The 17,840-nt window shown below is 34.3% G+C and overlaps 1 protein-coding gene across 1 annotated transcript in view; it reads left to right on the top strand.

The window, feature by feature from the left end:
• Nucleotides 1–17,840, top strand: part of TENM3 (teneurin transmembrane protein 3) — a 660,890-nt gene that overhangs the window by 159,136 nt on the left and 483,914 nt on the right. The window lies entirely within an intron of this gene.

The raw sequence follows: 17,840 nt of genomic DNA, 5'->3' as shown, positions 1-17,840 counted from the left end.
TTGTGATGAAGAAAAATAAGAGTGCTTATTTTGGGGGCCAAAAGAAAATAAGACTGGGTCTTATTTTCAGGGAAACACAGTATACACCTTGACACCTGGCAAATAAGTGACACTGACAAAGAATTGCTCAAGTACCTTCAGGCTGTTTGAGCCTAGAAGGACAAAAGCAGGTTGAGGTTCAATCCCAGAAAGGTAGAGTGACCTATTCCTTTTGTCTTTTAGAAAGATACCAAAAATCTAGCTCTCCTTCCAAGCTAGAGAGGCTTGATTGCTGCAGTAGATGTCAGTTGTGAAATTAGATTCATTTATTATTGTTTGATGATTAATGATTCCTGGTTCCATAAGAATATTTTGTCCATACAGGCTACATTCTGACAGTGAGTGTAATTGAACTCTCTCAATTTCCAGCTGCTCCAATCACCAATCAACTTTGGTTCCTGCATTCTACTCACAAAAAGCAGTTGTCTGGCATATATGAGTGAAATCCCATGATCCCTCCTTTCTTCAGAGAGATTTTGTCAGACAGAATCCGTCCTGGCCATTGATTTTGGCCAGAATATGGTTCTTATTCTTTCAGGAACCTCTGAAAGATGTTTCCCCCAAAATAAGACTCAATAGGAAAATAAGCCCTAGCATGATTTTTCAGAATGCTCATAATATTAAGCCCTACTCCCAAAATAAGCTCCAGTTAAAATCCTCAGTCAGATGGACACATTTAGTATCATATTTCTCCCAAAATAAGACCTAATTGGAAAATAAGCCCTACTGTGTCTTTTGGAGCAAAAATTAACAAAAAACCTGGTCTTATTTTCAGGGAAATAGAGTAACTTGCCATGTCCTCACCAGAAGTTGGAAGAAATCAGCTTTCTAAGTTCTTTCATGGGATGAAATGTGTTTCTAATGTTCACTTGCATCTGGAGCAGTTCTTATAAAAATGGGGAAAAGTCTTAGTAATATGTGTTTAAATATTAGCTAAAGATTAATTTTTATCCTTAAGCTAATATATTTTATGCTGACAAATTCATGAAAATGGCAAATAGAAGGCAAATTACAAAAGTGTGATTTTCGGCTGAAACGCTGAAATCCCTGGGCAAGAACAGCTGTCATAGACGTCTTAATACACCATTACCAACATATTTACAAACAGTAAATTCCAACCAAGAGTACAATTGGGTCATACCAACATTTATGTTAAATGGGGATTGTATCTTGACAAACTTATAGTAATAAATTTCATAGAGTTTAATACTGTTGTTGTTTGATAGCTTGCCATCAGAAAGCTATACTATAAATTTCAGATAATCCACTATGAAAAAAAGTTTTGCCCTTGCAAAGATGTAAGTATTAAATCTCAGAAGCATGTTTTACTTTAATTTTTATGGAGACATGTAATTAATACTAACACCTTTTCTTCAAACATTTCCTGGACAGATGGAATTTTATACATAGAAGCTTAGGATACTAAAATACCACTTGTTATTTCTAATATTGTAACTGTACCTTAGGCAATCCAGGATTTGCTAATAGCAAAGGAGACTCAGCAAAATCAGGCCTTTTTATTGCACATATTATATAATGTTTTTGTATGGTCTGGGTCTGTGACCTGTAATTGCTCCTTGCTTGCTAAGCAAATGTTATATTCGTTACCGCAGTACTGGATAATATTATTTGTAACAGTAGCTGTGGCAGACATTAGTGAGCCTGTGAAAACTAGGAAAATACAAAAAGAGAACTTTTAGAAACCTCTTTGCTGTATCTGAATATATGTATATTTTGATAATGTAAAGGAAAGGAACTCACAAATGAAAATAATTGGCAACTGATTTTCTGGTGCAGAGGTTGTGAGGCCAGAGCGATAGGAGAATTTTCCTTTCAAGTCTTTAACAGTGGCAGTTTAGATTCAATCCCTGATAAACTGCTCCCAAATTTTCCATTCCACAAAGAATTTTGTTAAACTGGTTTAGAACCAGTGTAAAGATGGAGAGGAGCAGGTGCAATATTGAGGGTGCAATATAGAAATATCTCCATTGCACATAAAACTAATAATCCAAGTGAGAACCACAATTGAATGGGCAGCAGAAACCATTAGCTGAAAAACTACCTTAGGTCCCTCAATGCAGGACATACCAGAGCAGAGCAGAGCAGAGCAGCTCTGGTCTGCAAAAATTAGTGTACAATAATTATGTATATCAATATCGGAGAATGCCTTCAATGGATACAGAGTAAATGCAATCATATATTGATGCACATAGTGCTTGCTTAATATTTTCAACAAACAATACTTACCATGTTTTTTTTAAATGCTATAAAATGTAAAATTGACCTATTGGATTCCATTAAACATAGAATCATTAGTAGCATTTTTGCATATTTTAATTATGGAATAAAGCAGAACCTATGTGAAATAATAAAACTGATGAACTGCAGAACAACTACTGCCATTATGTATCATTTATGTAATGGTAATATTAAATCTATCTATCTCTAAAGTGCACTTGGATATAACTAAAGTATTAAAGGTAAATTGCAGAGATTTTCCATAACTACAGTAAATCCAAGACCAAAACTGAAGCCAAGTATGTCACTCATGCCATTTTTTAATTCAGTGAGTACACCCTACAATGCATTAACATTTCCTATTACATACTTTATTAATTATTATTTCAATTTTTTGAGAAAATATTTAAAATGACTACACAAAAAGCATTCTCATTGTTTGGTAGCAATATATTTCATGATGTTTGTGTTCACAGCTAAGACTTTTAAAGCAAACTATGTTAACTATATTTGCATTGTTTGCTTGTCTAAGCCTGATGACTCTGTATAGAATATCTATTTAAGATCCATTCAACTTCAAGAAATTGCTAATTGTGCCCTTCTTGTCACTAATGTGTCCAGAAAGCACAATATCATAGCTTTTGTTTCCACTATGTCTACCAAAAGATTTATGTACTGATGGCAAATTCTGAATACAAATGAATTTGCTTCTTATATATAAGAAATTGCTTGAATACCTGTACTTCATGCACTGCTGACTATTGTCAACATCTGACTGAATCTCAGCTATAAATCTTGAATTAGATACAGGTCAGGGAATAAGCATAGATATAGCAAAATATTCATAAAAATATGAACACTAAATAGTAAAATAAGGTCAAACTATAGGGAGTATTATAAAGCTATCACATAAATGTAATTTTGCAGAACACATTACTTCAAAGTATTATAAATTTATAATAATGATAACTTATTATCATAGTTTTATTTTGTCATTGAGTGTATATGACATAAATAGAAATAGAGCGCTAAATAACAGGGTTTAGTTGAGATCCAAAGGACTAAATAAATAAGCATTTTTTAATCTAGAAACAAATGCAAAGTAGAACATATGTATAAAAATCATAATATCTGGCAAATTTATGTGGATTTTTAAAGCTCAAAGTAACACTTTTAGTTGTGACCAGAAATTGAAAGCAAGTATGTGCAGCTATTTCCATAATAATGAAATATGCTTTGAGTCAAAATTAAACGCATACAGTAGTTGCTGTGATTTGAGATAATTGCACTTTCAAAACAGACTTAGCAGGCACTCCATAAAATGCCTGTGGCAATCAGGTGGTGTTTTTTTCACCTTTTGTGAGTTCTTAGAAATTTTATTTAAGACAAAGCATACAAGACAAATATTATTTTCTATATGTTTACTCATCAAATAGAGCAAAACAAATCTCTAGTTTGATCCTAGATAGCAGTCCTTTAAGCTCACTGTTCTGCCTCCTAGCACAGATAACATCAGTAGTAAAGCAATCAGCAGCAGCAGCAGCAGTTCATTTAAAATCAGTTATTTCTCTACAGGAAGCTTCTCTGAAACTTCCTGCTCTTGGTAAAATCTATCTTGTTTGTGTAGTGTACAGCTTTGACTAAATGTAAACATTATTATTATTATTATTATTATTATTATTATTATTATTATTATTATTATTAACCTATTTTCTACTTAAAGTAAGGGCAATTACACCAGATGAATTTTTCTCTTGTGGGTGTCAGTCTCTATCTGTCTGGCAGAATAAGGGCTCTCCTCTGTCTTTCCACAAAAGCCGTCTATGTAGATTTGCCCCACAGCGGTCCTCTTTTTCTTTCAGTGAGTTTTTGGATTTAACCGCCTCATAGTCACTTCAGGAGTTTTTCAATATCTGGAAACAACAAATCTTCAACAATCCCCACTCTCTAAGGTTAACATTGATTTGCCAGCCATTAGAACTCAATTTTTCCTCTTTCTTCCCAGAAGATATACTATCTTCACCTGTCATTTCTTTCACTCCTGGTTAACGCTAGCTACCACTTTTCTTATGGGAAAATGCTGCAGGTATGAACATTTTTACAACCTTTTCTATCTCTCTTACACTTGAATTCTGCTTCAAATACCTATGATAAATAGTTGTAACTAAACTTTTCCTAAATTGAGACAACAGTTAAGATCTGTGACTTCATTTCATCCTGTGCTCAGTTTTTGTGACAGAATTTTTGTTTCTGCAGGACCTTCAACTGGAGCAATTATTTTCCTTCTTGTTATCAGTCTTTTGGATATTAGAAGTAAAGACAATTACATATTACCTTTAAATTGCTTCTTGATGTTTGAAGGGGATAGTGTGAAATTGCTCTTGATTGATTGAATTAATTATCTCAGAATATAACCTACATCACAGGATCATTGTGAGATTAAATTGGAAGAGGTAATGCACACCCAGAACAATTTCTTCTTTCTGTTTCCTCTGGTTTCATGTTGATTAATTCTTTCAGTTTGATCAAAATTCTCCTTTCTAGCTTTCCTAAAATAGGCTCTACATGAAATTTCAATACCATCTCATAGCACAGCTTGCTTATAACTCAGATACCAGCTCTAGAGTTTTTCTAGCTGTGCTCTTTCAAATTTAAAGGCTTCTTTGTGCCTAGGTTTTGTTCTCTTCAGCTTTAAGATCCTCTCCTTCTACCTATTTAACATTACCCAAATTGCAAGTCTATCTGTCTTTTCTTGTTTTAAAATATTCTAATTACCAATCTAATTTAAAAATATCATTTTTAAAGCAGAACCTTGGAATCTCCTTTTCATGGCCCCTATAAGCAAGATAGCCAACTATTTCATTATAGAGTAACATTATGTAGTAGCCAAACCAGATCATTCTCAGAAGACTAATACAACATTGCAAAAGAAAAAAAGATAACATGTTTCTTCACAAGTTTGTGTAGTATAGTATATGCGCTAACAATGCAATGCTGTCTTATTTCTTTTTTTTTTTTCTTAAAAGGGTTATAGTCATGAAAGATGAGACTTCATTGTTGGGGAAGGTTATTAAATGTGAGAGAGCTTAATCTTTAATATCCAGAATGACCAATATTTAGCTGATATTAATTAAGATGGCTAGTATTAGTAATTTCAAACTCCTTCCAATCAGAAAGAGTTGGAATGTTTAGTGTCTCTTGGGTTTCCTATATTGAACATTTCGAGATATTTTTTTCCTGGCATTGTGAACATCCATCAATGGGAGCCCCAAGATTACTAGCACTAAGCATGCCATTTCGGGCCACTGTCCTGATGCACATCAATGTGCCCTATATTACCTGCACATAGTATCTTGAGGCAGGATATTTAGAGCAAACAATATTTCTAGAGTAGAACACCTGTCTTAGCTGCAAGAGGAGATACATGCAGACATATGCTTCAGAATTGGTGAATTGGGATCCTTGCACTAAGGTAAGGAAGCTGTGGATATTTTCACTACGTATCTCTGCCATAGATGTGCATCCATTGGTATACAAATACTTCCCATCTGAATTTCATTTTATGTAGGCAGGTAGTTTTGTTGGAAAATGATACACTCTGGAATACAGGGCGATTTTTTTTTTTTTTTTGCATTTAATAAATACCATTCATGCTGAATTTCAAAGCCCAGAAATTTGTATTAAGGAAGGACATAAATCACCAGCTGATAGGCCGTTTGGACACAGCAATATGCCTTGCTAACTTACCATTTGCTGCCACTTAGACATTTCAAACATAATTTCAGCATTTTATGACCTAGATTTTCTTTTATTTTTGCATGGCTTTATAGCTTTGGGCATTTTCCCTAAGAAAACAGGATTCTGGAATTTTAGTATGTTGTCATATCATATATTATTGTTTTCCCCATATCCTCATTCCATTTCACTGATTTTTACAAAGCTTCTTGGTGTCAGTTTAATCTTTCCCTATTTCAGCTTCCTGTTCTACCAGCTCATTTTGCTATTCTCTTTCTGTCAATTCCCCTGGGAACCATGCTAACTCCAGCTTAACTTCATGCTCTTTTTTTCCTTTCATCTAAATGTTGCTGCTATGCAGCCATATTAAACCCAAATAAATATGTAGGAAGCAATTTTCACACAAGTGTATGTTTGAAGGAGCCTTTTGGCCCAGTCTTCAGATGGAAGACTACAGATGCTGTTAGTAGAATTATCATTAATAAAATTAATAGTGTTATTAGTGAACTGATTACTCGTAAAGTGAGAAGTCATTTGCATTCATGCTGAGATTGTAATGTACTTATTTTCCATTTGTACAGTTACGAAGAGATTGATTTTTTTTTTACCCATATTTAAATGCAATCACATTTACAGTACAATGGATACAGTTAATTCTAATAGATATTACTATGTATAAGGAACTTAAGTCTGATGTTCTTTACCCTTAAAGCAATCGAAATGTGACTAGTCTGACTGTAGGGAAATGACAGTAGGGAACACGGGCTTCACATAGGTTTCCACTGCTCGTGAGACAATTAATTTGCTCTGAGCTGGATTGGATAAGTAGGCTGAACAAAACTCTATTTGGAACCCGTTGCTTTAGATCAGATGAGGGCAAATGGTACATTGGTCTCTAACTATATTTGTAATGGATGAGCAAAAAAAAAATCTGCCTTCCTGTTGTTTAGCAGTAGCAATAAAATGTTGGTAAATTAATATCAGCCTGGATTTAAATGAACTTTATATTTACTCTATACTCACTCAAAGAAGCCTGATTTAATTCACAGACATTTCCTGATTCCTAACCCTGTTTATTTTGATGTTCTTTAAAAAAGAGAGAGAGATCCTTCATAGTTCTCTTTAGAATTGCTTGTAACTAATCAGCATCAGTAATAACATAACATAAAATATATTGATAGACTGTGGTAGGATGTAGTCAGCCTATACTTTATTTGATCTACTGCTATTCTCTTTTTGAAACAGCGTAAATGTTTTTTCCAATGAAAATCCATGTTTTAGTGTTGTTTAAACTGAAACTGAAGTATTTCATATTCTGGTGTGGTCACTCATAATTTTTTCACATAAAAAGTGTTCATTCTTGCAAACAATTTATATTCAGGCTCTGAAGAACTAATAGCAATCTTTCCCTAATAATCAAAATAAATTTTATTTGTTGATGTTTGAAAACTAACTGAAATTTTCAGATACAAAGATAATTTGAATGTATTGTATTCATAACTTTAAGCAGCACAACAAAGCAAATAAGAGTACATTTAAATCCATTTTCAAAGAAATCATATAGTTCTATGTTTCAGAGAGATATGATTTTTTTCTGAAATAGTGAACCTCTTCAAATAATATTAAGTACCTGATAATAAAAAGAATGAGAAAGAAAAAGACAAAAAAAGATTGGCTACTTAGTTATCAACCATTTTTTCATACATGATATATTTTAGTTTGGACAATTTGCAACCTATTGAAAGAAGTGGAACATTAAAAAAATTAGAGATTTATTTTTTTTAAAAAAAAAAAAGAAAGTTCATGCATGATGCCAAAAGCAACTTTGGCTTGCTTTGTTTGCTTTCACATTGAACATGTATAAACAACTAAACCATAAAAGGTGTAATTTTAAAACCAAAAGTATAATTTAATCATTTGTTCAATGGATGCTAGAAATAAGAACTTTAAACATAAATATGTTTAAAATCCATTTATATCTACATTATTTCCAGAATCTTTCCTACTCTGGAACAAAATTTTCTGTCTAAAACTTAAGGGAAATAATGTTTAGTAATGTTATGAAGAGTAATAGTTTGATTACACATTAACTGTGGGGATACCTATATGTTGTGTGATCAACACTCTAGCCATTTCTTCCTTATCATTCAGGCTTCACTGTACTACAATACTTACACTGGTTATCATAAATATCTTTTATACCTTATGGATAATATCTTCCAATAAGATATGCATACAGGTGTGAACATTTTCCATTTCATAGCAGACACTAAAGTACAATTCAAAGATAATATACCTCTGCAAAAAAGTATCCCATAGAGCTGTTTATAAGATGAACTATATCTTAAATTCAAAGTGTTATAGGTATCTTTTTATTATTAAACATATTTTACATATTTACAACAGTCTGCCTTTACAAATTATATGAAATTTAATCTTTTAAACCTTTTAATTTAATTCTTTATCAACCCTGTTCTTTATAGATAATTAAGATTTGATATCCCTCCCCACAGTCATCAGCACTCCTATTAAGAACTATTCTCCTTTGTTCTTGCTACAATAATCAGATGTCTATTCAATTCACTAATATTATAGATTCAGTATCAAATCCCATTTCCATATTTCTCACAATAATTATACATGGGTTATATTATTATATACAGATATCTTGTCCTTATTATTAAAAATATAGTTGTAATCTTTACCTTTCTCTTTTAAATTATATAACTGTACCAGTTACACCATTGTAACCCTTCCTCATTGTAACTTGAGGAGAAAAGCAAAGCATGCACTTTTAAATTGATTTATTTGCAGTGTCATACTAATAAAAATAATGCACAAGGTCCTATATTTTTTTAAGATGGGTGAACAGTAATCCTTGATTGCAACTGTAACAATGTCTTACTGATGGCCATTTTCTTTAAAGCTAATGGGAGTTCGAATAGTTAGTATATTATCTAACAAACTGCTTATTTCTAGTCCCAAACTTAGTGTGTGAATAAATAATAAAATTTTAAAAGGACACCTAATGGATTCAATTAGTTTCCAAGGGGTTCTGAGGAACATTCATAGCCCTGTAGCAGACAACTCTATGTATTGAGTAGTGAACAACTGAAAACAGGAAGGAAACCAGATGCTGAACAGATGCCCCTGAGCAGGCCCTCTTTCTGAGGTTAGTTCCCAGAAGCTTTTTGGGAAATGAAGCACAAGAAATGACACAAGTGAATCCAATGGAGTATGGGTACATGCCAAAATTCAGTGAACACTGTTAAGGGATATGAAGCACTCACATTCAGCAGGGAGACAGTGAAGGAGCAATGACTGGAGGCTGCACAGAGGTAGTAGACCAGCTGAGCACAGAACAGAGCAATATGACTGAACAGGAAATACGACTTCAGCAACAGAGTGTCAATGTCTGGAATACTCTACCTGACTCTGTGGTTTCTTCCCCAACCCCCAAAACTGTAACCTTAGACTGTCTACTGTTGACCTCACCCCTTTCCTAAGAGGTCTGTAGGGGGTATGCATAAGCGCACCAACGTGCCTACTGTCCCTGTCCTATTGTTTCTTTTATTTTTCTTATATGTACCCATTTCATGTATTCATAAATATGTATATACTTATACCTATTATCTTGTAAGCAATTGACAAATAAATAAGCAAGAAGAATACATCCAAATTGAATTTAATAAGGAACAAACAATTTCTAAAAGAAATGTCTCTCTGTATAAACTTTTAGAGGAAGACAGATAGAAACATGTCACTCACAGAAGCAAATAGCAACCAAGAACAATTCTCCTGCTGTCTAGTCCAGTTCATTCCAATGCAACTCCTTTGGAACTGAGCAATCAATTTCACATCTCCCCTTGAAAGAAAGCATGCAGACACCTAGAAAAGAAGAATCATCAAATGTCCCCGTAAAAAGAAAAAAGGGAGCCCAGACTTCCCTAGATGAAAAAAGACCGGTGTTGGTGATAGGAGATTCAACTCTCAGGAGAACAGAATTAGTCATCTATAGACCAGACATTCAATCTAGGGAGGTATGTTGTCTCAAAATCAAAGATGTAGCTGAGAACCTTACTAAAATAAATCAAGCCCACAGATTACTACCTCTTTCTTCTCCTCCACATAAGAGCAAACAACTTGACAATGAACTTGAAAACAATATTGAGTAGCTAGGCACAAAAATTAAGGAGCAGATTAAAACACAAGTGGTGTTTTAATCTGTACTTCCAATGAAAGGTCAATGTCCAATGAGGAAACAAGGGATTTTAGAAAAAAGTACTGGCTTAAGAGTTGGTCCTGTCAAGAGAACTTCAGATTCCTAGACCATGGTCTGCATTGCACACATGAAGGGCTCCTGGCAAGGGATGGATTGCACTTTGCAAGAACTGGGAGAAACATATTTGGAAAATGACTGGCTCAACTTATCAGAAGGGCTTTATACTGAAATTGAGGTGAGAGGGTGATCAATCCTTAGGATCTTTAGGACCTAAACCCCAGAACAAACCCCAAGAAAATCAACCAAACAGTGAAGTAGGAAGTAATAAAAACTCAGAAATAAAGTAGGAGATATAGGAAGCATACTCAGAGTTACCATACAGGACTCAAATGTCTAAACACAAATGCTCAAAGTTTGGGGAACAAACAGGATGAATTTGAAGTGTTAGTACATGAAGACAGATATGATATAGTTGCCATTACTGAAATCTGGTGGGGTGAAACTCATAACTGGAATGTACTGGTGAGAGGATACAAATTGTTCAAAAGAAACAGATCGAACAAAAGAGAGGAGGAGTTGCATTATATGTAAGGGATCACCACATCTCAACAGAAATGCACAATATCAAGAATGAACGCTTCCTAGAATGCACATGGATCAATATAAGAGGGGAAAAGTATAACATTGTCATAGGTGTATATTACAGGCCACCCAATCAAACAGAAGAAAGAAATGAACTTTTTGCTAACCAGTTACATGTAGAAAATACACCACAGTAGTAATGTGGGACTTTAACTACTCTAACATCAAATGACATCATTTAAAGCATATTTTAATTCACCTAAAATTAATTTGAAATGTAGTGCCAAAACTACTTTAAAAGAGTACTGTAAACAGGCTGAGAAAAATGATATTTTTATTCCACCTTTATTACTTTATAACTAACTCAAGGCCACAAATATACATAATATTTCTTTATATAATATAGTACTTATTTTCCCTACTAACCCTTGTAAGATGCATTGGGCTGAGAGAGACTGGCTCAAAGACAACCAGCATTGTTTCCATGCCTAAAATGGGATTAGAACTCATAATCTCCAGTTTCTAGGCTCTTGGGCCAGCAACTTAACCAGACACTAAATTGTCTCTATGAGAGAGTAAAATATGAAATACTGAAAATAAATTGGAAGGTAATAATTTGTGTGCTTTCTTACTAATTTACAAATATTGAATTGAGATGACCTAATGCATTATATTTTTAAAATGCAGCCCTTAAGAATGGCAGAACTTGAGTAACTAGTAGTACTAGAGATAAAACTGAAAGTGAATGAAAAGAATGATAAACAGTTGCAACTCATTTTTCTTTTGTTAGGCTCTTCAAATTTCTTTTACTATTGATTTGTAATGCTGTAGATTCCATGTATTCCATTTTATTGCAGAAATACATTGTGTAATTTAATGCCCAATGTATTTGAATATGTATTCTATAGATTGTTTTCAATAATTGCATTAACGGCTACCATTTGTTTTAACCATATTATAGATTAACTCAACTTAAGATTTTGTCTTAATGTCAGAAATATGCTAGAAATCAATACAGTAGTCCCTGGAAATTAAATGAATTCTAAACTCTAAATTGTACTCTCAAACATCTGTGTCATGGACGTGCTCATTAATTTATTGTTGTGACAAAGAAAAGAAACATTTTGTAGAACAAAGTGCCTCTGTAATTTAAGCTTGCTATTCAGTAAAACATGACGGTTTAAACGCTGCAAATGTTTATGTAATTTCAAATATTTTTTTGGTATGAAAGTTTCATTAAGGTATATAAACCAGTACTGTTGTCAGAAATGGCATTAAGTATTCAATACGAGTAGACTTTATGCAATTAATAGCAATTAAAATTATACTTTTATGATGTCAGCCACCAACACTGGAAAGACGTAACTGCCCATAAGGACTTTTGTACCATATCTTTGCCCTAAAACTGTCCAATTTATATGAAAAATGCCAAAAACACATCCCATATGGGTGCTATTATCTTCTAGGATTTCAAGAAATAATCTGTCTTATCCTGCATGTGCACATTAAGCTAATTTGCTTTAATTAGTTTTTTCCCCACCCCTATTATGTTGATGCTAACCTTTGGAGATAAGAGTTGTTAAATTTTTATTATAAAATCAGTACAAACATTCCATACAAACTGTCTTGAAGGGAGACTGTTTTATTTGACTTTCTTCTCCATTCATACTGCAGAATTTATCAACTGCCTCGAACTACCGTGGAACTTTAATAGTTAAATAGGAAATATTGAAAGTTTAACTTTCAACTATTGCAGGGAATCTTAGCCTGATTATAAATAACCAGTCAAGTTAGAAACATGTTACACTTTGTTTGTATCCATAAAATTTATGATGGAATGGTAGGTTCTTTTTTGACCATCAACGTTTTTATGTTAATCTGGTATTTTATCCAAACTTCATTTTTTGTCACTGTATATTTGTCAGGTGCTGCAGTACAATCAAACATTCTAAGTCTCACTAAACCCAGAGACACAGATCAGGAATGTAGAAGATTCTTTTCTTAATCTTCATTAATGTTATTCACATTAAAAGCAATAATATTTTACATTTGTCAAATGATATTTACATTTTTCCTTCATTCAGGAAAGCAAGAATTTCTACGGAGGTACAATCAGAAACAATTATACCCAATGAATACATTTCTATCAACAATCAGTATAATACTTTGATAGAGAGCTTAATAATGTACAATAGGAACAGGATAACAATGCATGGGTTCCTGTATCTGTGCATTGGAGTAAGAATGTTATATGTTGGATCTGTTGACATAATGTTTGAATGTGTTTGTGAAATTATAGACATGTGATATTCAACTAAATTAAATGAGAAATACCTGCATGGAACAAAGTGAGAAACTAAGGATTTAAAATACATTCCGAATAGTGTTGCTTTGTTACCATTACAAAAGTTAATGCATGTAGACATTAAAATAGAACTGTCTTAAGCATCCTCATTTCTGAAGTTCAGGTACAAGAAAAGGGGGGTTTGTTTTTGTTTTGTTAATGAATTGATATTCTCAACAGCAGGCAATGAATTGGTTCACTAGATGAAACCACTAGTAGCTACAACATGGCCCTCAAGGGAAAATGGAATTTTCTAGCTAGCACTATTCAAGTGCCTGATTGCTGATTAGATAGTTATCTGGGATGCATTCAAACTGCTGACATCAGTAGGGCAACTATCAATTAGCAATTGTATGCTTGTATAGTGCTGCCTGTAGTATCACCTCTCCCTGGTTCTTAAAGGTAAATAGCTTCTCCCCCACTCCCAATCCTCAGTTGCTAAGTAGAGACTGACTGCCAAGTGTTTTCTCAAGCAAACTGGTTCACTGATTACTGTCCAGTCTGTTTTTAAAAAGTGGTCTGCTCACTAACTTTAGAAAACCTTCACCATGGTATTATTTGCCTCATTTGAAACTATGTTAAGGCCACATTTTTCATTTTGTTCAATAAAATACACTCCCTTCATGTACAGTACTGCCAAGAAAAAATCTGAAGTTTATCAAATATATATATCAGGATCTTTTTTCACTTTAGAATAAGAATAAGAAAATGTATATTTCTGTAAGATGCCATATATTTCATTGCAGACAAAAGGAAAAGAAAAAGTCCTGTCAAAATCCCTTTAAAAGTTATTGCAGCACTGTCTTCCTCTTTTTTTTCCTTATTGAACTCAAAGCACACAGAAAACCTAATTGCCATCCAGGTGCAGCCAAACTTCAGCTGTAATTAAATCAGCTCAGTCAAAGGCTGTAGAAATATATAGTGTATGTTGCATATGCAAGAATCAAAATAAAGGGAAATGGTGGGGAGAGAAAATTTTCCCTGGGAGATGGCTCATGAAGAAATATTTTCTGAGAAAGGTTTTCTGCATGAAATCTGATGATATTCTGGAATACTTACATATATTAAACAGACTTCCAGAATTGTGATACTTCAAGCTGGCAAGTTTCTATCCCTGATTAGACCTATCCTTCTTTACATGCCATTAGTGGGATAACTTACCCATGTTTCCCTAAAAATAAGACCAGGTCTTATTTTCTTTTGAGCCCCAAAATAAGCACTAGGGATTATTTTCAGGGGATGTCTTATTTTTTTTCCCATGTATGGGAGGCCCACTTCTGCTGGCTCACTGTGGGGCAGGACACCACATGATGTACCAGTGCCACTGCCACCATGAGGCAGTGGAGTGGAGCTGCCCCCACACTCATGCTGGCTGGCCTCAGGGCCCCCACAGCCAGGCCAACCATGCTCCGATGCCTGCCTCAACTCATGGCAGCAGCTCCATCCAACAGGACCCTACATGGCCGCCAGCCCACTTCTTCTGTTTGCTTACAGCCACAACAGAGCAGGATGCCAAGTGACATGCTGATCCCATGGCCACAAGGCAAGGCAGGCAGGGTGGAACTGCCCTACGTGCCTCACATCAACTTACCTCAGGGTCTCTACAGCTAGGCCATCCATGCCCTAACAGTTGCCTTGTTGAGGCCATGGCACCAGCCCGCTACTTGGCCTCCTGTTCCATTGCGGCCATGAGCAAGCAGAATAAGTGGGCCGGCGGACATGTGGGCTCTTGTTTCATGTGGCTGCCAGTGCTGCTGCCATGAGTCAGGTGTTGGGGTATGAATGGCCTAGCTGCAGGGAACCTGAGGTAAGCTGGTGTAGGTCATGGGGGCAATTCAATCCCCTCCTTGCCTCATGACCATGATACCACAAGCAACTAGATGGAATGGGCGACCAGCACAGGCTCTTATGTAAAGCTCATTTGGGGGGGTAGGACTTATATTAGGTGCACACATAAAAACATGCTAGGGCTTGTTTTCAGGATAGGCCTTATTTTCAGGGAAATGGAATATTCAACACCAACGTATTGGGAAGGGGGATAGACAGAAGAGATTCATGTCATCTGGCTCTACATTTTATGACCAAACAAATGAACAAGGGAAAAACTGCATGGTTACATTTGCTGAGTGTAGGGATCAGTTTTAGAAGAGACTGCAGGATAGTGAAGTATAAAGTAATTTCCATGTACTTTTTTGTTGAATCAACTGCAAATTGTGCTAGTTTTATGAAGACAATCTACAATTATTGCAGATGATCACTTTATCAAACATTCCAGATGCTCTAATATGCAACATTTGCTTGTCCTGATGTTGTTAACTGTGTATAGTATAGAGTCATATGTAACTTTATCCCATATTTTTCATAATTGCAGAAGGTTAAATGTCTGGACAAATTAATGTTCCTATCTTTTTATGGGGAAAACGGCAAGACCCTTCCATGCTAAGATGCTATATGGGACGGACAGATTGGGCAGGAGGATCATTTACTGACAAGGTTGTTTAGTGTGCATCTCACCTATGGCAGTGAAGGCAATATAGAGAAAGCAGACTGGCAGCTACATGATACAGATATTTGAAAATTAATCTAATTGCATTTAATGCAATCCAAGCTTGGAAAATGGCAAGTGCTTCCTGCTGCTGCTGCCACTGCTGGTTACATATTTTGCTATCCCTATGAAACAATTGCTGCTGTTATCCCACTAAGAAGTATGCCATGCGGAACGGTTATTGCCCTGTCATATCTTACCACAAGGAAGGCCATTTGAAAGAAGTAGCACTTAATGGCCATGTAAGATTACAAAACACAATGCAAAGCACAATGTGTGGAATCTGTGATTTGGACAGAAATTGGGGAGAATGACTGCTGTTTTAATAAGTCACCAATTATACACCCATTCTTTAATTTCTCCTCCGGGTCATAAGTTGGTTCGGCTGAAGAGCCTAATTCTTATATCAAACACTTTCATAATAGATTATAATATCAAAAAGAGGAAAACAATTTATTTTACAAAATTGTAAAGAACCTTTCATATTTGTTACTTCAATGTCCAGGGGTAGAATCTTGAGCTTTATTTAATAAAAATAGGCAAATGCTTCATTTTCTTAAATGTCTTTCAATGCCTTTCTACAATAGATTGTAATTAAAAGCTTTATTTTCTTGAATCTACAATACTGGGATTCCTAGCATCTTAATGATTTAAGAATTAGTATTTTATTATTCTAATGCATAATGTTCTTATTACTATACTTATAAAAAGACATATTTATTGTTTCAGGGAATTATATGTTACCTGTTATAATTTCATTCATAATAGGAACAATTGTTTCTATTATGTTTTCATTCTATTTCTGTTTCTTCAATATGTAAATAAATAAAAATGAGACTTCATCAATGTACTTTTCATTTGTTAGAGCTAGTTGAAACTTGATCTATAGCTGAGCCTAAAGGTAAAGTATTTTCTTTGATAGAATATATGAATGCCTAAAAGCAAGTTTGGCAACTTTAACAACAAACAAATTAGATTTCATATGGATAATTTTGTTCAAAAGAGACACAATTTCCACAAAGAACGATCCCACATTTTGGGGGTGTTCCATTTGATTGGCTCTAGTCCCCCAACTGCCATTCAAATAATAATGCAAAGCTCTCTGGGATAAGAATAAAAACTATACTTGCTATTATGGATACAATTTTTGCCAGAAGAAATCACATTTTGAAAGTAGACATGTTAATAGTTCAAGATTCTCTAGGTTTTTTGTTTGTTCATTTTGTCACTGCAAACCACAAAGGGAAGGGGAAGAGGCCAATCTACCTCTTCTAATAACTGGTGTTGGTTTTTGAATGTTGCTCTTTTGATAATTCTCACATGCATATAACCTGTTATCAGTCTGTTGTAATGATGAAGTATCATCTCCATGATCTGCCTCTTTGCAGCCTAATATATTTGATAGCTAAAGTGAGCTTCTCTGCTTATAATTGGATGTCTGCTATTGATATGGATAATGGATCTCTCCTATGAAATGCAAACAGCAAATACGTGCTCAGCATGGAGGTAAATTAAGTACCTATGCTACCTGGGAATCAGCAGGTAGCTCAGCCTCATGACTTTATATAAGGATGTATTTTTTCGGGCATCTCAGCATATCTCTAATTGCAATTATATTTTATGCCCTTCTTGTCAGAATTCATAGAGGAGAGCTGTATGTATAAATCTTTTAAATACAAATACAAGCAGATGAGCATGAAAGGTTTTACTGACGATATAACAGTGCTTAAAAATATACGTTTTGATCAGTATACAAATTCAAATAATCTAATTTCATTTTTAAAATAATATTTTTATTAAGCTAACAAAATACGATTTTAAAAATCATGAGTTTGCTGAAGTATGTATTTTTATATTTCACCTGCTACGATTGTCTGATGGTTGTTTGTTGGTAGAATAAAATGGTCAGTTTATAAGGCAAGAATATTCCAATTAACAAGTAGACAAGTATTGCCTTGAAATTTAGGTTTCATTTAGCCATCAGATTGTTGTGAATTTATGTAAATGTGGGTTCCGTATATTACTTTATACATCTTGCATTTATAATAGAAAGAGCATTGTGTTTCTTCCTAGGGAAACTGCATTACTGCAGAATAAAATAAAATGTTTTCACAATTGCAAGTTACATTGCTGCT

This window comes from Pseudonaja textilis, chromosome 6, assembly GCF_049901715.1.
Source record: "Pseudonaja textilis isolate UNSWEBS1 chromosome 6, rPseTex1.2, whole genome shotgun sequence".
NCBI classification, from domain to species: domain Eukaryota; kingdom Metazoa; phylum Chordata; class Lepidosauria; order Squamata; family Elapidae; genus Pseudonaja; species Pseudonaja textilis.
The sequence above is the reverse complement of the archived record's forward strand: the minus strand, read 5'-3'. Positions and strand labels throughout refer to the sequence as shown.